At 38.6% G+C, this 27,950-nt stretch overlaps 1 protein-coding gene across 2 annotated transcripts in view; it reads right to left on the bottom strand.

Moving 5' to 3' along the window:
- PANK1 (pantothenate kinase 1) overlaps window positions 1–27,950 on the bottom strand; it is a 128,153-nt gene that overhangs the window by 96,415 nt on the left and 3,788 nt on the right. The window contains exon 2 of one of the 2 annotated variants that reach the window (XM_058436226.1): window positions 22,554–24,562. The gene's annotated coding sequence lies outside the window, so the exon portion shown is untranslated. Of the gene's footprint in view, window positions 1–22,553; window positions 25,726–27,950 lie in introns of those variants that run through there. The other variant, XM_032137138.2, reaches the window with a different exon arrangement.

Genomic DNA, 27,950 nt, shown 5'->3' with positions numbered 1-27,950 from the left:
TGTGAAGTTTCCTTGAACAAGAAGCATTAGGAAATGTACTTGGACTGTTTCTGTTCTATGGCAGAAATTATTTTGCCCATTTTTCTGTGATCCCTGGCTCCACTCTTTGGGAATTCTCTTCATTGCCATTATCCTCTGTGGTGATATCTGAAGTGGGTGATAGGGAGTAAGCTATCTCTGGGCTATGTAGATTTTGGAGTCAGCTTCCTTCTCATGGAAAGCTGAGAGCCCAAGGGTGGTTGTTTTATGCCTTGACTATTCTTTATCCCAGACTTATGTTTTCTTTGGAAATAAAATTTCCTCAGAAACTTAACAGGCTTCTCATTGACTTCTTTCTAGACAGATCCTGTGCCACAAACAACATCCCAAACACTTTCCTGACATAGCTTTTCATCTTCTTTATGTCTTTTTTCCCATGCCTCTCCCAAGAGACAGCCTACCTATTGGCAGCCACCTTGATTCTGTTAGGACCGAGTGGGAAGGCCACAACTTTAATGTGATCTTTGCCATAAGGCAGTGACCTAGCAGATCTTGGTTTCTCAGAGTTTGCCCAATCTTATTTCCTTCTATTTGGGATCTAGAAGTAGTAGTCTACTTTAAGGCTCCAAATTTATGTAAGTTTCTTATTTTCTTTCATTTCTTTTTGTACACTGCCTATACTCGCCAGCCAGTAGTAGCCAATACACACTAACAGTTTGGTTCTTTCCAACTGCTTCTCTTGGAGCTGACATTAGTAAACATATGGCCCATCTATTAAATTACTATAAGCGAGAATTTTTGCCAAATGTTTTACTGCTGCATAGCATGGATTGCCGCCTTTTCTGCCTCTGGCATTAGTTTCCCTTCTTCCCACAACTGGTATGCTAAGCCAGTGGCATCTATTTTAGGTTTTTGTTTTAGGAGCAACCTACTTCAAGGTCCCATTTGTGGTTTTAGTCATAATAGTAGTGCTAGTTGTATAAAAACAATCTCCAGATCTCAGTGGCTTAACACAATACACACATAAAGTTCAGTTCCCACTCTACTGTCCAATGTAGGGGGGTGGGGTGGAGATAGGGAACTCTGCTCCCTTCAGTCAAGCAGAGACTAAGCTAACAGAGGCCCCACCATCTTTAATGCATGACTCCCAAGGTTCACCAACATGCAGCCAGCACCTGGGACAGGACAGAGAACATGATCACATGGCATGTTTCAGGAGCCAGGCCTGTGAGTAGCATATCACTTCTGTATACTTGCTAGAGTCTATCACGTGGCACTACTAACATCATGGGCGAATGGGAAATTTAATTTTATGTCCGAGAAGAAAATGAGATAGGTTTGATGAAAACATAGCAGTCTGCCACAGATACTATTAATTGGCTTGCTCAATTTCCATTTCACCTTTCTAGTATTCATTTCTATACTTCCAAGGCTGGGAAGCTAAAACTTATTATTTCTTAGGCTCCTTGCCGCTAGAGTTCTGGGGGCTAAGTTGGGTCTGCTAATTTGGTTCTGCCAGTTACCCAAATGAAATCTGGAGGGAGGAAATGAGGCAAAGGCCATCTTACCCTCTGGCTGCTTTCTACTGGTAAATGCATTATAAAAAGCAGAGAATTTTTTCTGCAGTACAACCTCCAGTGTCCATTTTTCAGCTTTCTGGGTATCAAGATTTAGTGGCAATTGCAGTGGCTTTGTGATTTCCAATATTTAGCTCACAGATACAATGGAGTGTTCTTGAATTCAGTTGTCTTGGCCTCCCATGTAGAGATCCCTCATGTGGTCAATTAGGTAGGGGCTCTGGAAGTGATTTCTGGACACTCCACTGAGAGCCTAGTCTTTCAGTCCTTCTAATAAAATATGTATTTTTTATTTCCTGCTTCTATTTATGTATTTATTTTTATTTCTGTGTTTATAATGATGCAATTAACATCCATGAACCCACCTTGAACTCAATAACCAAAACATGGCCAATAACTTATGTATGTCCTGTCTATGTGCTCTTCCTTCAGCCCATCTTCCTACCCCACCTCAAAGATAAGCACTATATTGAGTTTCCTTTCCTTTACTCTACAGTTTTATCTTATATGTATGTAATCCTAAACAAAATATTGTTTAAAGTTTGTTTCTGTATTTTACAAAGACGGTATCATACTATGCCATCTTCTGGGATTTGTCTTTTTCATTCACTATTATTCAGATCCATTCTTGTGTCCATGGTGTTGCATATAGCTGAAATTCATTTATTTTTACTACAGTATAATATTCCATTACACAAACAAACCATAATTCTTACCCCAATATACGGTTAATCAGCATTTATCCGAGTGTTGTGTTATCAACAATGCTTCTGTGAACATTACTGGAAATAGGTTCTATGCATGTATAAAAGTCACTTTCTGTATACAGGAGTGCAGCTGCTGTATCCCAAGATATGTGAAAGTTCAATATTATAAGCTCATGTCGCCAGGCATGGTGGCTCACACCTGTAATCCCAGCACTTTGGGAGGCCGAGGCGGGCGGATCATGAGATCAGAAGTTCAAGACCAACCTGACTAACATGGTGAAACCCCGTCTCTACTAAAAATACAAAAATTAGCTGGGCATGGTGGTGCATGCCTGTAATCCCAGCTACTCAGGACGCGGAGGCAGGAGAATTTCTTGAACCCAGGAGGCAGAGGTTTGCAGTGAGCCAAGATTGCGCCACTATACTCCAGCCTGGGAGACAGGGCGAGACTCTGCCTCCCAAAAAAAAAAAAGATCATGTCAAATGATTTCTAAAATGAATTTTACAGTCTCACTCTGCCAGAACTCCACAGCTAGATATCTCAGTTGCTGCCCCCTACCTGCTGTGGGGTCAGCTTTCATTTGTTAACTTAGGAGCATTGCTAGAGACCTTTCCAACCTTTCTTAAGAAATTCTTCACACAGTGTGTTGTATCTGGGATCTAGTTGTTGTGGGATGCCAGTGTCCACACATTGCTCCTAGTTACTCAAAATATTGAAAGCAGAATTCCCCCAACCTTAATAAGTGGGATTGCATGCAAATAATTCAATGTGTTAATATCTGAAGTGGTCTCTACTTCCTGATCCCTGACTGACACAAATGGCAAGAACTCTAAGCTTGGTGCAGATGACATGCCTTACCTTAGTCACTTAAAAAGTGGCTGCTTTGGTCAAGTACCTTAAATGCCCTGAGTCTCAGTTTCCTGATTTCTTTTTTCTTTTCTTTTTTTTTTTGAGACAGAGTCTCACTCTGTCACCCAGACTAAAGTGCAGTGGTGTGATCTCGGCTCACTGCAACCTCCGCCTCCCAGGTTGAAGAGATTCTTCTGCCTCAGCCTTCCAAGTAGCTGGGATTACAGGCATGCACCACCATACGTGGCTAATTTTTGTACTTTTAGTGGAAAAGGGGTTTCGCCATGTTAGTCAGGCTGGTCTGGAACTCCTGGCCTCAAGTAATCCACCCACCTCTACCTCCCAAAGTGCTGGGATTATAGGCATGCAGCACCGCACCCAACTAATTTTTGTATTTTTAGTAGAGAAGGGTTTCGCCAGGCTATGGTCAGGCTGCTCTGGAACTCCTGGCCTCAAGTGATCCACCCACCTTGGCCTCCGAAAGTGCTGGTATTACAGGAATGGGGCATTGCACCCAGCCAGTTTCCTGATTTTTAAGTTGAAGAAAAACACAAGTACCCTCCCTACCTGTGAGGTGTATAAGGAAATAAATCATTGTACGGGATAGAATCTCTGTGAACAATGAAAATATATACTGCGTGCCTTCTGTCTGCAACACACTATATTATGTATTTAATGATGTTATTTCATTTAATGCTCACAACAATCTTATGAGGTAAGTTCTACTGTTATCCTCATTTTACAAATGAGAAAATTAAGAGCTTAAAATGGTTAAGGTACTTGTATAAGGTCACATGGCTAGTAAGTGGCAGAGCCAAAACTGAAACTCAAGGCAGTCTCACTCATGGATTTGCTGTATTATTCAGTTCCCAGCCAATTTCACATCTGCAACCTCATGGGACACCCTGAGCCAGCACAACACTGTGAGATAATCGATTTTTATTGTCATGTTAAACCACGAAGTTTTTTATTTTTATTTGTTTATAAATTATTACTTTTTTATTGACAGGGTCTCATTCTCTCACCCAGGCTGGAATGCAGTGGTGTGTTCATAGCTCACTGCAGCCCCCTATCTCCCGGGCTCGTGATCCTCCCACCTCAGCTCCACAAGCACCTGGGACCACAAGTGTGTCCCATCACACCTGGCTAATATTTTATTTTTTGTAGAGACAGGGTCTTGCTATGTTTCCAGGCTGGTGAAACCACTAAGTTTATAGGTAATTTGTTGCACAGCAGTAGGTATTGGTAAAAGTTAATAACTAATTTATACCACTTAAACATTGTGCTGGTAAAAAAAAATTTCCTTGGCCTGAATTCAGGTTGCCAGTTTATAATATCTATAGAGAGAATGCCACCCAAAATATGCCACTGTGGTATAGGGATTCATTTTGAGCTGCAGGCAGTTGAGAAAAAGCAAACAAGAAAAACTCTCTGCCTTGACCTGCTCTACAAAGTAGGGCAGGATATACTTAATCACCAAACTCTAGACTCTTAGCAGCCCAGAATGGCACCAGAGAAATCTATATTACAAACCTTGCTACAACATTTGTCTTCCATTGGTTTTCCCATATATTCTCCTTCACACAATTTGTTCCCCTAGGAACTGCAAGCCCCTTTCCTTTGTCTTGTCACTTCTCTATAGGTTTATTGTTCTTTTGTGAAGATGCTAGATAAGCACAAAGTTCTAACCACCCCTTTGAGTTACTCATCACTGATGAGTGTTAATAAATAAATGTGTAAATAAATTTCTGTTTTTCTCTTGTTAATCTGTCTTTTGTCAGTCTAATTTGCAGGGCCCCAGCCAATGAACCTAAAATTGTAGAGGAAAAAAGGGTTTTTTTCTTACCTAAATTTGCTTTGAATTGAATTTTTTTTTTTTTTTTTTTTTGACACAGAGTCTCGCTCTGTCACCCAGGCTGGAGTGCAGTGGCGCAATCTCGGCTCACTGCAAGCTCCACCTCCAAGAGGAAAACCGATTCAATAAACTGAATTATTTTTCCAGATTCAGTTAGACTTGTGTTCACATGTGTTTCTACCACTTACTGGTTATAGGACCTTGGAAAATTTACTTAACAATTTCCTCACCTGTAAAAGGGGAATAACAATAAAAGTACTCAGGAAAATTTGTGAAATACTTTGAAAAGAGAACAAAAAAAAGATTAGTGGATATCCTATCTAGCTTATACTTCTGGATTTTCTCTGAATTTCATTGTCTTTGAGCTACTTTATGACTCTATAAATTGCAAAAAATATAGTAATACAAATAATTCTTATTCAAAGGAATGCAAATTGTGGGGGCCCGACCCTGTAATCCCAGTCACTCAAGAGGCTTAGGTGGGTGGATTCCTTAAATCCAGGTGTTAAAGACCAGCCTGGGCAACAGGGTGAGAGACCTCATCTCTAAAACAAATCAAAATAAACCCACAAAGAACTAGTGGTATGCCATTGATTATTGTCCTATGGCTATCAGTTTTGTACCTATAAAGTAAATTCATTTTAGCATTCCTGATGGGTTACTTTATTTGTCTGCTCTTTGGATCCTCATTTAAACTGACTGTAATATCTTCCTGATTTAGTCATTGACATAAAATCATAGACACATGCTTATTTTATATTTGTGTGTGAATCAAGATTCCTCTTAAAAAAGTTATCCTTCAACATACTTCAGAGTGTTATTATGATTAAATTAATCAATGCATGTAAAGCAATTAATACAGTGCCTGGTACATAGTGTTCAATAATGTTAGCTAACTTATAAGCAAGGAAGAAGGTAATGAAGAAGTGATAATGTTAGGTCCCAAGTTAGTTAAGACAAAAGTCCATTAGTCTACCTATCCTACTCATTCCTGTTTTCCCAAAACAGATATTCAGAGATAAGTTTTGTTAATCAACAAAACAGCAATCAAAATTCTAAGAACACAGCTATTACACAAGAACAAGACCTCAGAAAAATCAGCTAACCTCTTGGATCCCAATGAGAATAATATTCACTTCAGTAGTTGCTTCAGAGGCTTGCTGAAGTAAGGTATGTGAAATGGGGGTCTGTGAATGAGCTGGAAGAATTATTGTCCTCCAAACAGATTTAGGAAGCACACATCTGAGTGTCTGTTCAAATTCTATGCCTTCTGGCGGGTGGCTGAAATGCCTTAGTGGGCCAGGTATAAGAAACAGGCAGCTCTAGCCATCTATTTTTATTTTAGGTAGAGATCAAATACTTGATAGAGATACAATATTTTTCTATTACAAGAAAAACAGTAGAACAAACATGATGATAGATGGAAACAAATACTCTAGCTTAGAATCAGAGAAGGAGCATAGAATGGGATAGTGTACTGGGAGGGAGCAGCTCTGGTTAATTGTTGCCACCTAAGAATTCAGGTCCAGAATTTTAAAAGAGCAGCAAGAAACCTTAATTATTAGTGATATTTATATGAGCTCAAGCAAGTTAGTAAACATACATGGTAACCAATCCACATTTATCATGCCTTTGTTTGTGACCTCTCTCATAAGCCATTTTCTTGTATATGTTCTTTGGGTGGCAACTACTTGTTGGTGACACTCATCACGAGTTGCTTATCACTGAAGCTGTTTTTTACTGGCATGAATAGAAGATGAATGCCAGAGAACTGTGTGGTCATTTTTGTTAATCTGGCTGGAGTTGTTAGTATTTAATAAAGAGAACATGTAAGAAATATTTGTAGTTCTGAGTCAAAGACATTGGATACTTTGTTTTGTCCATCACAGGTTGCTTTGCCATCACAATCTGTAAATGTGGTGAGAAAGGGTTCTAAATATGTTCATCCCTTTAGGAAACTTTGAAATATAGTAAAAAATAAATAACTTTGAAATAATATACACATGGATTTGAACCCCAGTACTCTGTTGTTTAAACAGTAACTTATGTTGTTTAAGCAGTAACTGACCAGGGATAATCAATGTCCCTGATCCTCAGTTTCCTCACTTATAAAAAGAGAATTAACAGCTGCTCAAGGAATCAACCTGCTTTTATCTTCCTGCTCTGCCATCTTTAATGTGGAACTTTCAGCTCTTTGATAAGAAGGCGGCTGTTGCATCTACAAGCATTGCTTCTGAGCTCTAGGCAGGAAGAAGGGAGAAGAGTGAAGGTTAAATGACATAGGTCAGGTGAGTGTGCTTTCCCTATCAAAATTCAGTAGCTTTCTTAGAAGTCACACCTAGTAGACTTCTGCTTATCAGCCATACTAGCCATCATTGGTTGCAAGGGAACTTGGGAAATTAGATTTTTTTTAGCTGGGTACATTTCCATTCATCTGGATGGCAGAGTTTTAATACTATCAATGAGAGATTGGCTACTGGGCAAAAAACAAAGAAAAACAACCAGCAGTATCTGTCACAGGGCTCAATAATCCAAAATATTATTTATATGATGACTTTTATCTCAGCTAGTCTCTCTCCCTTGTCATAATATTCAAAATGCTGGGCATATAATGTGTGTGTGTGTGTGCGCACATGCATGCACATCTAATCTGGTTTCTTGCCCATTTAGCTGGTACATCAGAAGTATATTCTTCCTAGGTAATCTTCATAAAAAGTTAAAAATTAAAAAAAAGAGAAAGGATATTTTTTACATAAGTATGCTAAGAAAGTAATATTGGGTTTTCTTTATGCTGAAGATTGCTACAATAACAACAATCATTTTCATATCATAACTAAAATTTACTGATAATTTACTATGTGCCAGACATTATACAAAATATTTTATATTCACTATATTCATCATGAAAACTCCATAATGTAGACTCATTATCCCTACCCTACTAATAGAGAACTGATGCTCAGAGAAGTTAATGTACTTAAGATTACATAGCAACTATACAGTGAAGCCAATATTTGAATTTGGATCTGTCTGAGAGCAAAACTCCTGCTCTTGGTCACCATATTATACCATCAGCTTGCAAGATGTCTAACACCTACTTCTGAGGACTCTTTCCACACTTTATTCTAAATTTCAAATCTTGGTCTCACCATTTGACCTATACCACAATAATAATTGTTGTAGATAAGAATCATCAATGAATTCTAAAACTAGTGGGAAAAGTAGGATGAGAAACAGAATATATGCATATTTTCAAAGTATCTCCACACATGATACTTATTAATTACAAAGAGAATAAGAGTAACTTTATAGTGGAGAAATCAGGCACACATCACCATAACCAAGTAATCAAACTTAACATCACTAGTAATGAGACATACCAACATCATGTGATTCCGGAAATGATGCGCTGAGAAGGGCACGGCATCACTTAACATGGTATTCTTATAGAAAATGTGTAACCTGAATTTAATCGTGAGGACACCAGACACACCCACCTTAAGGGACATTCTACAAAACAACTAGTTAGTTCTCTCTTCAAGGGTCAGTGTCATGAAAGGCAAAGAAAAAATGAGGGAATGTCTTAGAAAGAGACTAAGAAAATGTGACCACTAAGCACAATACATAATCCTGGATTGGATCTAGGTCTGTAAAAAGAACACTAGTGTGACAATTAGTAAAATTTGAGTAAGGCCTGTATATTAGTTAATAGTGTGATATCAAAGTTAACTTCCTGGTTTTTATAATTGTACTATTATTATGTAGGGTGAAAAATATACGATAACTGTTTTATGCTTTCTTTGCTGATGGGTTTTTTTGCATCTTTTTTGTAAGTCTGAAATTATTTCAAAATAAAAAGTTAAAAAAACTTATCTCCTAGTTGACTTGTTTACTTATTAAAATTATGTCTGAACTAAAAGTAAATGGACTCTAAGTGTATCTCCAGCAGCTTTCTCATCTGCTCTGCATTTTGTATTCTATCTCCCTCTAATAGGGTGCCATGTTCAATGTTGGCAGATCTGAGAGAGAGCAATTTACACCCTAGATAGCATACATTTATATGTTCATTATGCAAATTTTCTGGAAAATGAAAGAAAAATGTTTTGTTCTAATAAAATTAATATATTATGACAGTTTGCTGTCATGTGAAAGTAGTGTCTTGGGAAGAAGCTTTAAAAAATTTACATAAAAGAATTGTATGGGCTAGCATTGGCCCTGCATTCTATCCCTTCCAAAGCCACCACCGAGGTACAACCTCTACTCCTCTAGATTAGATCTAGTCACATACTATTTCCTGGCAAGAAGAAATTTCCTTATCCCTCCTTCAGCAACGGAATGGAAACCTTCTCTCAGGGTTTTAAAATATCCTGAGGAGTGACATCCCCAGGTTGGCTGTTGAAAGACAACATTGACCAGCCAATATATAAAGAGGAAATGCAGCAGTAGCTATTGTTAGACCTCACAATTGTAATATAGATAATTCTAAAACTTTCCCCCAAGTGTCCTGAACAGCAGGGGAGAATTCTATCAGGTAGGATGCTTTGGGCTGCAAGTAACAGAAAACTCAGCTCAAACTAGCTTAAACAATCAAGTTTACTAACAGACCATCCTGAGCTCAGAAGGGTTCCAGGCCCAATGCTATAAGGGCTCCATTCCATTTCTTTGATATTCTCTTGGGTGTATCAAGTTTGTCTCCAGATTAAGGCCCTAACTGGTAAGCAAGGGCTTTCAGCAGCAAATAGGTACACATGTTTCTTTGTTCATATACTACAGAAGAAAAACAACACCTTTTACCCAACCATACTACAGAAACCTTTCCCTTCAGTCTGACTGGGCCAACTTAAGTCACATGCCCACGCCTCTACCAATAACACTCCCCAGGGGAAAGTCATATATGAAATAAATGAAGTCTGAGTTTCAAAACCAGTCACTGGTAAGGTGGTGGGATTACCATGAGTGGTTAAGAGTAAGCAAGACACATTCCTAAAGCTGGCGATGAGGTTAAATTCCTTTGAGTCATGGGCCTTGTGAAGGAAGAGTGGACACCTAAAGAAAACCAGGGCTTTGTCAGGGAAAGGAATGGGAGCAATGGAAGCTGAGGAAGTGAATTCCCACCCTTGTCAATCTAGAGTGTTGGTCCAACAGAACCCTCTACCAGCAGAATATTTCTTTGATATCTCTCTTTTTAAAAAAGGGTTATACCACTGTGGGAAACAGTATGTAGGTTCCTCAAAAAATTAAAAATAGAACCACCATATGATTAATTCCATCTCTGAATATATATCCAAAATAATTAAAAGCAGAATTTCAGAGATATTTCCATACTCATGTTCATAACAGCATTATTCATGACGGTGAAGAGGTGGAAGCAGCCCAACTGTACATCAACAGGTGAATGGATAGAAAAATGTGGAAGATACACACAATAGAATATTATAAAATGGAAGGAAATCTTGTCATGTGCTGCAACGTGGATGAGTCCAGAGGTCATTATGCTAAACGAATTAAGCTAAGTGATTTAAGAAGACAATCATTGTGAGTCCATTTATATGAAGTACACTCACAGAAGCAGAAAGTAGAATGGTTATTACCAGAGGCCAGCCAGGGAAGTGGCTGGTAGGTGGAGAAGTGGAAGTGGAGACTTATTATTTCATGGGTATAGTGGATTTGCAAGATGAAAAAGTTCTGGAGATCTGTTCTACAATGATGTGTATATGCTTAACGCTACTGAACTGTACACTTAAAAATGGTTAAGGTGGTAAATTTTATGTTGTGTCTTCTTAATCACAATGAAATTTTAATATGGAAAAATAAGTTATAAAAGCCCCTTTATAAATCAATTTTAAACATAAAAAATGTTTCCAAAAAAAAAATACAGAAAAGGAATAAAACTCATTTCAAATAATGCAAAAAGAGAAAAAATAAGGAAAACAATGCCAAAATATTGAACAAGAAAGAATTTCTTGTTTTATTATCTAAAATACAATCAAAGGATAGACATACTTAAAAGAGAGCAGGACTGCAGATACACAGTTGTAGAATCCTTCAGTGAAAGCAAGGCAAGGTTTTGTTTTCTTATGTAATCATACAGACATTGCTTTCTTTTGTATACCTACAAAAGACGTAAAATTAAGTATCACAAAAGACCCTACACAGTTCTATCCATACAGGTTGTATCTATAATTCACAAATATATCCACAAAATAGTTTTCAACCACATTTAATTTTTACAATTATTTTCCTGGTTTATCATAAAAATTCATACACATTTCTAATTCTATTTCATAATCTATCAGAATTGGGTCTATTTTAGATGAATTTCTGCTTCCAATTTTGTGAAAAATTTATGAGCCTAAGAAGATACTTATTTATTTATTTATTTTTTGAGACGGAGTTTCGCTCTGTCACCCAGGTTGGAGTGCAGTGGCGTGATCTTGGCTCACTGCAAGCTCCACCTCCCAGGTTCCCGCCATTCTCCTGCCTCAGTCTCCCAAGTAACTGGGACTACAGGCGCCCGCCACCACCCCTGGCTAATTTTTTGTATTTCTAGTAGAGACAGAGTTTCACTGTATTAGCCAGGATGGTCTTGATCTCCTGACCTCATGATCCGCCTGCCTCTGCCTCCCAAAGTGCTGGGATTACAAGCGTGAGCCACCGTGCCCGGCAAGAAGATACTTATTATCTTGTATCCAGAAACTCCTGGCACTTAGCCACATACACCAATGCTAATTTGAGAGGCAAAGCACAGGAATGAATTTTCTGGAAGACAATACTTTCTGTATACAACAATAGGGAACTGGTTAAGTCAACAATGTAGCCACATGAATGATTATTACCCATTAAAAAGGATTATGAAGAGTCTATTTATTAAATGGGGGAAATAATAAGTAAAAAGGAAAAAACAGAATACTACATAAATACTGTTTGAACATGACTATAAAAGAAACAGGCCGGGTGCCATGCCTCATGCCTATAATCTCGTACTTTGGGAGGTCAAGGTGGGTGGATCACCTAAGGTCAGGAGTTCCAGACCAGCCTGACCAACATGGTGAAACGCTGTCTCTACTAAAAATACAAAAATTAGCCAGGCATGGTGGTGCACACCTGTAATCTCAGCTACTGGGGAGGCTGAGGCACGAGAATCACTTGAACCTGGGAGGCAGACATTGCAGTGAGCTGAGATCACACCACTGTACTCCGGCCTGGGCAACAGAGGGAGACTTCATCTTAAAAAAGAAGAAAAAAAAAAAGGAAACCGACAATATTAACAATAGTCAATATTTGAAAATATATATAGGAGGGACCAACGCGATGGCTTACACCTGTAATCCCAGCACTTTGGGAGGCTGAGGCAGGCGGACCACGAGGTCAGGAGATCGAGACCATCCTGGCTAACATGGTGAAACCCTGTCTCTACTAAAAATACAGAAAATTAGTAATACTAGCTACTTGGGAGGCTGAGGCAGGAGAATTGCTTGAACCCAGGAGGTGGAGGTTGCAGCGAGTTGAGATCGCACCACTGCACTCCACCTGGGTGACAGAATGAGACTCTGTCTCAAAAAGACAAAAAAAAAAAAAAGTAGGAAAACTCCAAAAGAAATATATTTAATAGATCAAAATATTAAACAGTGGTAGTCTTTGGGTGGTGTATCTTTGGAGAGTTATTCTTTCTACCTTTGCTTTGTCTTTTGTCATACCCCGTAACACATCTAAAATGTTTACTGAGAGAAAAAAATGGACTGGGGTAAACAAAATACTGTGGGTCTGAAGGTCTCACTTATGAAAACCTCAACTTTATTACTTCTCTTTTGGCTGTTCAGAGGATCCACATCACCTCCTCCATCCTGATATTTTTTATTTTTAACGTGTTTTTATTAGTTGAGGTCAATATAAAAATACTACTGTAAACAAAAAGACCGATTTAAAATTAAGTGGCTCTGTTTTCTCGGTGACTTGACTCCTTTGCTATTTAAAATTTTGTTTCTGAGTAACAACAAATTCATATTATACTGCAAAAAAGTTAATTTAGAACAAAATGAGCTTCTTGTTGTTTGAAACAGTATTAAAATAAGTCTTCTACCTGGAAATACGAAAATTATTGTTCAAAGGGATATACAGTAGACACTTAAACAACATGAGTTTGAATTGTTTGGGTCCACTTATATGTGGATTTTATTCCATCTCTGCTGCCCCTGAGACAGCAAGACCAACCTCTCCTCCTCCTCCTCCTCTTCAGCCTACTCAGTGTAAAGATGATGAAGGTGAAGACCTTATGATGATCCAGTTCCACTTAATAAATAGTAAATATATTTCTTCCTTGTGATTTTCTTAATATTTTATTTTCTCTAGCTTTATTGTAAGAATACAGTATATATTTTGTACGTTTGTATATATACAACATACAAAATATGTATTAATCAACTGTTATCAGTAAGGCAGTCAACAGTAGGCTATTAGTAGTTAAATTTTGGGGGAGTCAAAAGTTATGTGTGGATTTTTGACTGTGCAGGGGGTTGGTGCCCCTAACCCCTGTGCAAGTATTAATATTACAACTTGAGAAGGTGCCTAAACTTCTTCCATTTAAGTGCTCTTTAATAGTGCTGTCATTCTGCTTCTGGCAAGCACATCTTTACATAATCATAAACTACGTGGAAATTCCAAGATCAGAATAATTTAGATTCTGTCCTTCGGAAACACTGCATTTATCTAGTGTAAGATGATTGAATGTCCTGCTGTAGATGAGACAGCTCCGGGTTTGAATTGCAAACCCTAAGACTCAAGTGTGTGTATCTTGCCCAACTGTGATCTCAATCAGAGTGGTCACAGGGCAGCTCTCAGCTAGAATCTGCAGCTGCTGCTTTTCCCTGTCCAGGAGCTCCTGCCCAGCGACAACTGGAGCTCAACCTTCACATGAGTTTTCTATTTAGGTGGTGTGCCTAACTGAAAGAGTGATTTTGAATTTTAGTTCTGCCTCATACTACTGTGGGGGCATTGGATTAATTTGTGTGGTGGGAAGGTGTATTGAGACAATTAATTCTTCATATTCTCCATATCCTGTGCTCACTATCTTTTTTCTAAGCAGGGACTCTTGGTATTTTCTTCCCCCAAGGATTTTTTGCACAAGGAAAGCAGAAGTTATCATGGAACAGCTTTTATTATGTAATGGTTCAAACTCTTCTAGATTCTGCTGGGTGTTCCCAGAAGAGGAGAAAGACAGACATGTTGACAGCAACAAGAAGGATGAGACAAATACCTCCCTATCACTAAAAAGGGGGTGTGTGAAGATGACAGGATTCCTGTGATCTTGAATACCCTTGGTATAGTGGCCAGAGGAGAAAGCTCAGATAGGAGGGCTATGTGTTGAGGTATAGCTTGAGATACTGTGTTCTAAAGACTGGGACCCTAACCTCTCAAATACTTTTGGCATTGTAGGTCAGACAGAAGCCATGGAGCAGCCCAATCTAGAGTAAGCTTTTCTGGGCATCCCACAGATACTCATGCAGATGGAAGAGAGATGACAGGACAGGCACTCTCCATGCTTTGGCACATTGGGCAAGATCCTAGAATCCTGAGTCATGTCTTGTGAGGGAAGCCCTCAAATGGCTGAGATGTCATTTCCTGCCATTCCAATGTAATCATGCTAGTAGTTGATTTTAATTAAACTTAAGAAAATAAAATATCTGTACATTTCTTACACATTTGAATTTGTACGTATTCCTGCTATGCTTGTTTGAGGCTCTATTTTTTCATCTTATCCTGTAGATCAAAACACTTGCCTCATAGGTCATTGTGAGGCTTAAGCGAGGTAGCATGTAAGTTCTTGGGACAGTGCTTAGGCATATTTAGTAGAAGCTCAGCTGTTTATTCTTTTTTCTTTTTTGTTTTTTGTTTGTTTGTTTTGAGAGAGAGTCTCGCTCTGTTGCCCACGCAACAGTGCAGTGGCACGATCTCAGCTCACTGCAACCTCTGCCTCCCGGGCTTAAGCGTTTCTGGTGCCCCATCCTCCAGAGTAGCTGGGATTACAGGTGCTCGCCACCTCACCCGACTAATTTTTGTATTTTTAGAAGAGACGGGGTCTCACCATGTTGGCCAGGCTGGTCTTGAACTCCTGACCTCAAGTGATCTGCGTGCCTTGGCCTCCCAAAGTCTTGGGATTACAGGCGTGAGCCACTGTGTCCAGCCTTTTCTATCATTCTCTCTGCAAGATGTGACTGGCAGGACAAATGGCAGAAACTGGTATCGGGGCTTATAGCTGGCCTTGGGCTAGGGAAGGATGAGGGGTAACATTTTCATAGTAATAATAATGATAGCTACCACTTCTTAAGAACCTATCAGTGGTTTTTAAACTGCCCTGCAGAGTTCTAGGATTCCATGGAGAGGGTCTCAGGCGCTGCAGTGAACAGAGGGGAGACCAGCGGTTCCCATTCAGGGCTGCCTCCTCTGCTTCAAGAAGATCAGTTTTGCTCTTACCTAATACATTGATCCTCTGCATAACATTTTGTTTGAAAAGTTGTATATCTGTTAAAAATGTTTGAACACTTCTACAGAAGTATTGGATCAAGTTGATAATATAAACAAATACATATTTGTCTGGGCTTCTTCCTTTCCAAGCTTGGGAAAAACAGATGTGGGGACCAAGAGGCAGTCCCGAATCAATATTCAGTGTGATTTTTGTAATGTTACAATAGTAGGAACAATTAGGCAGTTCCTCCCTTCATCCTTCCACTTGTGCTATGCAGCAAGCAGCAAAAGCAATACCCGGTGAATGAGAACACTTGGGTATTACAAGCCAGGAGTAGTCAGTGGGCATATACCACCAAAAGAAACTGGGGGTTCCCATGCCCAGAAGATGAGCTGATGACCCCCTTAGATGGTGGTATGTCCTACCTCGCCTCTGTAACCACAGGAAGCAGAACACAATACACAGATAAGCACTTACAGACAGACAGGCAGATTAGCAGGTACTAAAAATGTAAACCTAAGGACGCAACCAAGAATCACCACAAATTTGAGAAAAATTGCAGAGGAGTTCCAGAAGGAGAGAATGGTGGGAATGGACAAGAGAGGGAATATACAAAGAATAACAGAATAAAATACTTTTTTTTTTTTTTGAGACGGAGTCTTACTTGTCACCCAGGCTGGAGTGCAGTGGCACAATCTCGGCTCACTGCAACCTCCGCCTCCTGGGTTCAAGCCATTCTCCTGCCCTGCTCCCCAGTAGCTGGGATTATAGGCATGCACCACCATGCCCAGCTAATTTTTATATTTTTAGTAGACACAGGGTTTCACCATGTTGGCCAGGCTGGTCACCAACTCCTGACCGCATGATCCACCCGCCTCGGCCTCCCAAAGTGCTGGGATTACAGGTGTGAGCCACTGTGCCTGGCCTTAAAATATCTTATTATCAATCAAAGAAATAAAACTGCCAGTGAAAGGGCCCATGAGCTATTTAAAATAAATACAAACACAAACTGAAAGACTCCAGATCATACCTTGACAGTTCATGGTAAAGTTTCAGAAAACTAAAGAGAAATATCTTAATACTTCTGAAAAGAGAACAAAGCAAAACAAAAATGGATTATTTAACAAAGGAATGGAGGCTTTTAAGATAATCCAACAATATTCTCAAAGTATAAAGACAATTTTTAGATATGCCATCATTTAAATAAAACAACTAAATAGGCTCATAGGATCCTAACAACCTTAAGAGTGTAACACAGAGAAAACAGAAGTGTTATTTAAACTCAAACTGACCATAGTAATATCTGAATTCCAAAGATGGCGGTTGTGACAAAATTCACATCAATGAGGAAATCAATCTTTATTCTGATCTCTTCTCAGGGCCTGGGAAATGGAGAAAGGAAAGCCTAAAATTATGAAGCTTCTGCTGGTTCCTCTGGGCTGCTAAAGGAAAGACCTGGACTACACCACCCGTGTTTCAACATATTAATGAGTTTTTTGATGTACAAAGGTTGGCCTTCAGTTAGTGGTGGAGAGACAAATCATTCTGCATAATAAATTGAGAAGGATGACCCTAGGGAAGGCTGGAGGATGAGAGGTGTGGAGTGAGATGGGCTTGCATATCACGGCTGGAGCCTGAACCTGCAGAAAACAGTGGCTTGGAAGGAGGCATTCCCTTCAGATGGGGTGGCCGAAGGGCTCTTTATTTTCAAAACATCATTTAATTTTTTACTGTGAACAATTTTTAAGTTTATGAAAAAGATGCAAAAATAGTGTAGTGGGTTTCCATACACCCTGCACACAGCTTCCCTAAATGTTAACATGTTACATAATCGCAGTACTATTATTAGAACCAGGAAATACACATTGGTATAATATTACTTATTATACTATAAGCCCTTATTTGAATTTTGTTGGTTTTTCCACCAGTGTCCCTTTTCTGTTCCAGAATCCTACATTGCATTTAGTTATTTCTTCTCAGTCTCCTGTAGACTGTAACAGTTTCTTAGTCCTTCCTACTCTTTCATGACCTTGATATATCTGAAGAGTATTGATCAGTTATTTTGTTGAACATCCCTCAAATTGTACTTTCTTTTCTTTTCTTTATTTTTTAGAGACAGGGTCTTGCTCTGTCACCCAGGATGGGTGCAGTGATGTGATTATAGCTCATTGTAACCTCAAACTGCTGGGCTCAAGTGATCCTCCCACTTCAGCCTCCTGAGTAGCTAGGACTACAGGAATGCATTATCACACCTTGCTAATTATTTTTATTTTTAGTAGAGATGAGGTCTTGCCACATTACCCAGGTTGGTGTCAAATTCCTGGCCTCAAGCGATCCTCCTGCCTCAGCCTCCCAAAGTACTGGATTACAGGCATGCACAACCGTGCCCGACAAGTTTTCTTCTGACTAGACTGAGGTCATGCATTTTTGACAAGAATGCCACAGAAATGATACTGCGAACTCATGTAATGGGATGTGTGCATCATATAATGCGATTCATGATTCTTGTATTACTAGTGATGTTGACCTACCACTTGATTAAGGAGGTTTTTGCTGAGTTTCTCCACTGTAATGTTCTTATTTTTCTCTGGATAGTTAATAAATGTCTGCAGAAAATGCTTTGAGACTATGCAGTCTGTTTCAACTGAAACTTTCACTCACAGATTTTGGCATCCATCTATATATCCTTTCTGCTTAATTATCATTGTGGTGTCTGCCTAGTGGTCATTTTCTATTTCTCTCTATCCTTCTACCTTTATTAGTTAGATTTTTTTCTGCAGTGGCCAGGTCTGGGCAAACCTGCCCCCAAATCCGAGGAAGCTGAGAGGCCAAAGATGCTGACAAATCCAGTTTCTTCTTAGAAAGAAAGTTAATAAAACATCCAGTTTCTTAGAAACATTAAATGAACAGAAGCCATGTCTGTGTCTCAGATGGTCACAAGACGAGACGGTAGGTCCCCACGCCATTACCCCCAAGACCCAGATCTTATACACCATAAAGGAGGGGTAGTTCAGAAAGGATGTGTAGGGTAATTGAAGTATGATAACATCAAGGTTGTTTAGCCTAAGGTCAGGCTTTAAGGTAAGTGCCTGCTCTTACACAAAAAGCAACAGATAAACTAGAAATCTTGGAGGCCTTCCCAGAACAGGGGTTAATAAGAAGCCAACATGGCAGAGCATCATCCAAGATGGAGCTGCTTTAGCCACCACAGAATTCTGCTCTAACGAAGAGCTGTCCCTTCTCCCCTACTTCTTTATTTAATCAATTACTTCATTATATGGTCACAGGAATATTTATTTTACCATGTGGGTTATAATCCACTATGGTTAATATGGTTATTATTTAGCTTGTTGTTCAAATTGTTCCAGCTTTGGTCTTTTGGAGATTCTTTAGGTTGATGCCTATGTACCTTTGACAAATCTTACTTTATTTTAAAGCATTTCCTTACTTTCTAGCACCATGAGATATTACAGGCTCATTTTGTAGTTTCCCTGACCTGCCTGGGACCAACAAGTTCTTGAAGGAACACTAGTTCCTTTTATTTAAGAATGGTATTTAAAAATCAAATCTGGGTACTAGGCATGCTCATTATTACTGGAGAATCATTGCTTTTAGGCCCTATCACTGGGCGTATTTGCATGTACACTAACCCCTGTTAGTATACACTGACCTGTGTACATACTCTTGTGTGTATACACTTCTATATTTCTGTATCTAACCATGTATATGTGCTAAAAATAATGAGTTGCCAGGTACAGTGGCTCATGCCGGTAATCCGAGAATTTTGGAAGGCTGAAGTGGGAGGATATCTCAAGGCCAAGAGTTTGAGAACAGTCTGGGTACATAGTGAGACCCTGTCTCTACAAAAAAATACAAAAAATTCACCTGGCATGGTGGCACACACCTGTAGTCCCAGCTATTTGGGAGGCTGAGGTGGTAGGCTCACTTGAGCCCAGTAATTTGAGGCTGCAGTGAGCTATCATCATGCCACTTGCACTCCAGCCTGGGTGACACAGTGAGACTGTCTCTAAAATAATAAAAATTATGAGTTCATACTAATACATTAGACTCCAATTCAATATCAGAGGGTTCATTTCATTTGAAAGACTTAAAGACAGGAGTATCCAAAGTTAAATGTCTGGTTTATGTGAAAGTACCCTTTCCATCACTATAGCCTTTTAATTGTGACCAATATACACACAAACGGCTTGCACGTATGTCAAGGAAAGGGGCTCCCTGTCCATAGCTAAAGCAATATAATGCAGAATAAGAATATGAGATTGTGAAATGACTTATAAATTACACTAGCTGAGCAAAGCAAAAGGTCTGAACCAAATGTAAATAGGAAAATTTAAGGCCCCCATAAGGGACAGATGGCATATGTTCTGCTATTTCTACTTTCTATACCAATGGCAGATATCAACAAATGACCACTACACACTGACTAAGCAAAAACATGGCTTCAAATTTTCAGACATGCATTTCAGGCAGCCACTACTAAGCAATTGGAATTCACACTGTAGATGACTCCTATCCCTAGGTTAAACAAATGAACAGCTAATGTAAACCATATTAGTTGGGAGAGGAGGAACATTATCCATTGTTAGATTTTGCACAAATTACAGAAAAAGCCTGACATAACATGGTCAATGATGTTCAAAAATTCAATGACACGAGGCCAGTTCCTAGGTTTTGGCTCATGATATAAGGTTTCGTATCACCTCGTGGCCGGTTCTTCATTTTAGCTTAGATATCGGTGGGACAGACTGTTAATCATGTGTATAGCTGAGATTTCCAGGTCAGCATAGTGATTCCAGGCATCTTCCAATTGAATGGGACTTGTTTCTATGACTGATCCTAAGATAATGGAAAGGATAATATTGTGGACAGAGGACTCACCCTCCATATTCCTACTTACCAAGATGGGGTTGCTGTTCCGTCCCCTCTGGGATTCTCTTTACCTTCCATGTCAAGCCTCTCCTGTGCAAATTTAGCTCACCCCAATTGAAGAAATATGTTGAGTAGAGAATGGGAGCCAATCACCAGTCAGGTTGTATATGAGTTTACATGATAGTGAAGGTTTCTTATACCTGGTAAGAGTAGCTAGCAGAAAGCTGCAGCAGGAGCTAATGGGAAATAAGAGGGGCGACTATGATGGAAAAATGGTGAGAACAATAGAGAAGGTAGGTACTCTGGCAAAGGGACTGCAGAATAACGCTTACCCTTGGGCCTGTGAGTATAAAGTCCCAGAAGAAAAGAGGATAAGCTGAATGCAGTGTAGAAAATCTGGCTTTGTCAAATCAAATACAATTCATACAGAAAAATTCTCACGATATAGTGTTCACTAAAAGCAATGTGGCCAAAAATCCTGTGAATATAGTTTGGTCCCTAAGTGTGTGAGTATGTGTTTTCTTTTCTTTTTTTTTTTTTTTTTGGAGACAGAGTCTCGCTCTTTCACCCAGGCTGGAGTGCAGTGGCGCGATCTCGGCTCACTGCAGGCTCCACCCTCCGGGGTTCACGCCATTCTTCTGCCTCAGCCTCCTGCGTAGCTGGGACTACAGGCGCCTGCCACCTCGCCCGGCTAATTTTTTGTATTTTTAGTAGAGACGGGGTTTCACCGTGTTAGCCAGGATGGTCTCAATCTCCTGACCTCGTGATCCGCCCGCCTCGGCCTCCCAAAGTGCTGGGATTACAGGCGTGAGCCACCGCGCCCGGCCGAGTGTGTGTTTTCTTTAAATGTGTTATAGGCCTACTACAGTAAGATAGCAAGGACAGGGTGGAGAACAGGAATGAATGGACATGGTTTCTGCCCCCATAAGGCTTACACTTTAATACAATAGATAGCTTTGAAAGTACACAAATGTTAAGAGTGATTATATCACTGGTTGTCACATTACGGATGAGTTTATCTTCTTTATAAATTGTATTTTCCATGTTTTCTACAAAAACGATGTATGCCTTTTATAATGAGAGAAAAGCAACACATCTTATATTTTAAATGAACAAACATTACAAAAAACAAAACAAAACAAAGAAGACCAGGCTACAGGAATCAATTCACATTCATCAGGCTAATAACAGCTTTCTTTACAAAACAGAATACCAATTTTATGTATTCAGCTATGTTCAAGGTCTTATAATAGTAGCTGAAATTATACAAAGAGGGTTAAAAATCAATCTTTGCTCACAAGGGAGATTAAATTATTGTTTGTGTGGTGCTTGTGGCACACGGAGCTGAGGGAATAGTTAGTAGCAGATAAAATTATTATATTTCTTTCATTAATAAGGGCTAACTAGATGTGTTCATATTTTATCAACATGTAATTTAATTTGATGTAGCATAACAGTTTCTATCCTCTGATTTGCAAAATGTTTCCATTCTTGGATGAAGATTTAGGAGATACTCCAACACACTTTATCAGCAGCACATTGCCAAAGCATCTCTTAGAGTAATAAAACTTGAAGAATTCATATCATTACCTATGCTATGTCAACTTGCTAACTTCAATGTCAGAAAAAGCTTGTCTTACATTTTAAAAGTAGAGTAATGGAATATTAATAATAGCAACTACACTTAATGGGCATTTACTTTGTGCGAGACATTTTACATTGATCATTTCACTGGATCATTCACAAAAAAGAATCACAGGTCTATAATCTCTTATCTAAAACTCTGGGGACCAAATGTATTTTGGAATGAGAACTTTTTGGAATTCAGGATGAAATTGGGATCCTTTGGAATATAGTACATAAACTGCATATATTTTGTAACATTCCAAATGGGTACAGGACAGTACTATGTAATGAAACACATTAATCTTACTATTTCTGAAAATAAATGTATGAAAATTCACACTAAGTGAAACAAAACCATAAATAATATTATAATTTATTTACAAAAATATATTAGTAAATTTATTGGTAAATAACATTTTTAAATAAATAAGTTTATTGGTAAATGAAATAGGAAGATAAATATAGACCACCCATATCATAAGCTTTTAATGTGTTTTGTCACTTATGAAAAAGCTTCTTATTTCTAAGGAAATTTTAAGTAAAATTTAAAACTTATACTGATGAAAACTAACCCATAACACATATACATGCAATGAATGTTCATTACCTTTGATTGCCTGAGAATCTTGGAGAAGAGGTTGTTCCAGTATTACCACTGCCTATGAAACCAGGTTGGAGCTGGACATCTGATGAGCCAGAAACAGGATTGTCAAGAGATGAAGCGGCATTACCACAGAGAGCTTTATTAAAGACTTTTCCCAGTTTCACCTGCTTCCTTAACACAGGTTTCTGTTTAAGCAGTTTTTCTCTAGCTGAGTAAATTGTCATCAGCTCTTGCTCACTGATAAATGTACATCGTTCAAGGCCAGCAATTAATCGGTCACACATTTTCACCATATGATCTATGGAGATTTTTTCACCCAAATTCATAATGTCATCATCATTACTACTACCATCTTCATATTGATCTGCATTTAACACCATCTCAGCAATTTCCCCATCACTCTTAGGATGCACAATGGGTTCATCATTTTCAATGTTAACCATTTCTTCAATGTTAGCTTCTTCTAACTTATGTACACTTTTGACTGATAAACTTTTGGCATAGGTAATGAGTTATGCTACCATTGTTTTCTCATTAGAGTCATGAAATCTTTCAAAATCTTCATCAGCTAGGTCATTTTCAAACATAATTGTAGCCCAAAGTCTGTGCCAAGCATTTGTTAATATTGACTTATCAACATTGTTCCAAGCATTAGCAACTGTGTACATGGCATCCTTAAGACTAAATTCTTTAAGGATGTCCTGGATTTTCAGGCCTCTGTTAACTGAAGCAAGGATGCTTTTAAAAAAAGTGTTTACACTTGCTCTTCACCGAGCGTAGAATTCCTTGGTCACAAGGCTGTATTACAGACGTCACACTGGGGGGAAAGTCAATGCCAAAAGTATTTTTCTTCACAAGATGTTCAGGAGGGGGATGTGCAGACAGTTATCTAGAAAACAATAAAATTTTGCAATTGTCTTCCAGTCCAGTTTGCAATGAGCTCATGCTGCTGGCACAAAGTGCCTATCAAACCAGTTGGAAAAGATTTCCCATTACTGATGCTTTCTTGTGTGCATAATAATGTACAGGTAAATTATGCACACCTTTTAAACACCTTGGATATAGGCTATTTCCAATCACTGCCAATTTTATCTTGTGTGTGCCTGCAGCATTAGCACACTCAAGAACAGTTAACTTTTGCTTGGTATCTTTGACATCTGTTGTTGCTCTTTTGTTAGCCATTGTTAAAGTTTTTCTAGGAACATAGCACCAGTACAGAGCTGTTTCATCAGCACTGTAAATTTGTTCAGGGCTAAGATTTTCATCAGATATTACCTTAGCAAATTCATCAATGTAATTTTCAGTAGCTTCATCATCAGGAGAAGCTTTTTCACCACAGATTTTAAGATATTTGATTCCAAGACACTTTTTAAATTTCTGCAGCCAGCCTCCTGAATATTCACACTCTCCTTCAATGTTCAGTTCTTCATGGTATATTCTAGCTTGTTTCATGACCAACAAACCAGTCAGTGGTGTATCTTTACTTCTTTGTTGTCGAATCCATTCAATCAACACAGGGTCAAGATCTTCATTTTTGGCTCTGTGCAATGTTTTTCTATTTTTCATTAGTTCCTGGTTATTGCTGTCACTATAAAATTTCAACAACTTGTCTGTTTCTTTAAGTCATATATCGTGGTGGTTCCCATACCATATTCTTCAGTAAGACACCTCACAAACATACCACCATCAAGTTTCAGCAATAACTCCACTTTCTGAGATATTGATAAAGACAGATGCTTCCTTTTCTTCTTCTCACTGTTACCCATAGGTATATCTTTAGATCTTTTCAACATTTTCCATAGAATTAATCCCCAAGTCAGAAAATGTCAGCAAATAGCAGAGGCATGTGTGACTTATGGATACAAGTGCTGAGACAATAGAGGCTTCATATTTGTTCACAGTAGGTTTTCTTTGGCATATAATCCTGGTGCCAAACTTACAGAAACACTTTTGGGTTTCACAGTGTTTTGTTTTTTGTCCTGTTTTGGAATTGCAGAGTAAAGACTGTAGACCTGCATTAAAAATATCATTTTAATGATGAAAAGACTGAGGCTCAGTTAGTATTTTGCTCAAGGTTATGCAGCTATTATTTGTCTTTTCTGCTTATATTTAGTCTCCTAACATTTGGTCACTTTAATAGACAGAAAAATGTTTGTTTTTTCTGGTATTGTCTGCCAAGATGATTTGAGCTGGAATATTTTTAGCACAGGAACCTGCTACTCTTATTTGATTGACACAGTCAGTAGTTGAGCCCCAATGCTGAATAACATGGAGATGCTGTGGCAAGAGGTTATAGTTCCTAAATTTATAGTTATTGAATATAGATTTTTCTTTTTGTACCAAATGATCTGTTTGGTACTTACTGCCTGTTACTTACTGCTTCACAATGAGCAATCAGGAAAAATGAAAGAGCTCACTGCAAATGTCCCAAACACTCCCACAAGTTTTCCCTAAATATCCACTCATTTAAAAGGCTTTTTTGTTTGCTTGTTTCTAAACTGTTCTGAAAATTGTACATCCCAACTGTGACTCAGAATTGTTAATCAAGTTCAGAATTAAAACACATTTTAGACATTCTAATAAAATGTTTCTTTTAATTTAGAATTTAGAAAGACTTCATTAGCATTTTTCACGACTTTTAAGCTTCTGTGGTTTGAGCCTTATTTCATATACTCTTTTATAAGTTCCTATTGGAAGGCCAGCTTTTCTTCCTCATTCTCATCTTCCCCAGATTTGTTTAGATCTTCCTCAAATGTCTAATATGAACTGTTACAAACGCCTGAAGTTTACTGATTCACTCCTAAGTCTTTCTTTCTTTTTCTATTGGGTTTAACAGCAGTCCTTTTGGCTGGACTGTTATAAACAGTAAAGCACAGTTCTATAAGACAAAATTCTAAACCCCCCAACTGACTGAATGGATCCCTCTCTTGGCCAAGGGCATTCCAAAGTAAACCTGAAAAACTAGTTCAGGACATGATGGGAAGGGCAGTGGTTGGGCATATCTCATTGTACCCTCCTCCCTTTGGAATTCAGGCACAAGTGATCAGCATTAAAAATAAAAGAGATCTTAAGACTGGCAAAACAGACACTTTGTAGCAATAAGATACCAAATTCTAACCTGACTCCTGCACAGCATCACATGACAGCAGGCCCTGAAAGAAACTGAAGTATTTTACCCCAAAATATATTTCTTTGACATATTTTGAAATGGTTCTGCAAAGCTGTCTCCTGTGGGGAAAAGGATTCTATAGATAATCCTTCTTCTTTTCCTTTTTTTTTTTTTGAGACGGAGTCACGCTCTGTCACCCAGGCTGGAGTGCAGTGGCACAATCGCGGCTCACTGCAAGCTCCGCCTCCCGGGTTCACGCCATTCTCCTGCCTCAGCCTCTCCAAGTAGCTGGGACTACAGGCGCCCGCCACCACGCCCGGCTAATTTTTTTTTTGTATTTTTAGTAGAGACGGGGTTTCACCGTGGTCTCCATCTCCTGACCTTGTGATCCGCCCGCCTCGGCCTCCCAAAGTGCTGGGATTACAAGCGTGAGCCACCGTGCCCGGCCAATCCTTTTTCTTTTCCAGATCTTTTCCTGATCCAGGAAAGACTAACTAAAGGTCTTACATAATACCTTTTCAGGTCTGATAAGAGACATTTGCCATCTATTCTCTCTGAAGCCTGCTACTTGGAGGCTTAATCTGCATAATAAGAACCTTGGTCTCCACAACCCCTTATTTTAACACAGACATTCCTTTCCATTGATTCCAGGTCTTCAGATAATAACTTAACTCTTTCAACCTATTGCCAATTAGAAATCGTTTGAATCCACATATGACCTGGAGGTCTCCCTGCACTGCCCACCCCCTATTCGAGTTGTTCTGCCTTTTCAGACTAAACTAATGGACACCTTACATGTATTGATGTCTGCCTGTAACTTCTGCCCCTCAACAATGTATAAAATCAAGTTGTAACCCAACCACGTTGGGCATATGTTCTCAGGACCTCTTGAGACTGTGCCTCAGGCCTTGGTCACTCATATTTAGCTCATAATAAATCCCCTCAAATATTTTCCAGAATTTGACTCTTTTTCATTTACAGCTAGTATAATTCAGAAGTGTTTCAATTCTAGTAAATAATTGGGTATTATGTGGAATATCTGGGTGACAAAATTATCTGTACAACACCTGTGACACACAATTTACTCATGTAAGAAACCTGCACATGTACCCCTTGAGCCTAAAATACAAGTTGGAAAGAAAAAAAATTCTAGTAAATATGAGAAATGTATAATATTGAGAATATATTATATATTATCATATTATATATTTTACATATAGTATATATAATTTTACTCTATAAACTTTTATATTTCTTTTACTTTTAACTTTTTGACTGTAATAACACTTAGTTTCAAATACAAACACACTGTACAGCTGGGTAAAATATTTTCCTCCCTTATATCCTTATTATGTCCTTATTCTATGAACTTTTTTTATTTTAAATTTTTTTTTTTTTTTTACCTTTTTTTTTTTTAAACTAAGATGTACACACATTGGTCTAGGGTTAGGATCATCAATATCACCGTCTTCCACATTCACATTTTGTTCTACTGGAATGTTTTCAGGGGCAATAACACACCTGAAACTATCTTCTCCTATGATAACAATGCCTTCTTCTGGAATAACTCCTAAAGGACCTGTTTGAGGCTGTTTTACAGCTAACCTTTTTTTTTTTTTTTTCCAACTGCCTTTTTCCTGAGGCTAAAAAGCTAGTCAAGTTGACTCTGAAGAAAAATCACCATGACAGCTTACATTTGGAAAAACTTTGTACATACAAACTACAAACCAGAAAAATATGTCAGATTCCTTCACTAAGGAGGTAATGGGATCTCATAGCCTAATACACAGTAAATGATTAACAAAGAAATGCTTTTTTTTTTTCTGACATATTAAATTTTCTTTCTTTCTTTTTTTTTTTTTTTTGAGACAGGCTCTGGCTATGTTGCCCAGGGTGGAGTGCAATGGCATGATCTTGGCTCACTGCAACCTTCGCCTCCCAGGCTCATACCATCCTCCCACCTCAGCCTCCCAAGTAGCTGGGACTACAGGTGCACATCACTACACCTGGCTAACTTTTGTATTTTTGGTAGAGACATGGCTTCACCATGTTTTCCAGGCTAGCCTTGAACTCCTGGGCTCAAGCAATCTTACTACCTCAGCCTCCCAAAACACTGGGATTACAGGCATGAGCCACCAAGCCCAGCTAGGACACATTAAATTTTAAAAAATGTTTATTACAAATTCAAAAAGATCATATAATAAAAAATCTCACCCTTTCACATCTCCAGGCCTGCTTTCCAGGGGCAACTATTCTTATAATTTTAGTATTTTTGGCAATTACTATACCAA

Source organism: Hylobates moloch, unplaced genomic scaffold (genome assembly GCF_009828535.3).
Source record: "Hylobates moloch isolate HMO894 unplaced genomic scaffold, HMol_V3 SCAFFOLD_3, whole genome shotgun sequence".
NCBI classification, from domain to species: Eukaryota; Metazoa; Chordata; class Mammalia; order Primates; family Hylobatidae; genus Hylobates; species Hylobates moloch.
The sequence above is the reverse complement of the archived record's forward strand: the minus strand, read 5'-3'. Positions and strand labels throughout refer to the sequence as shown.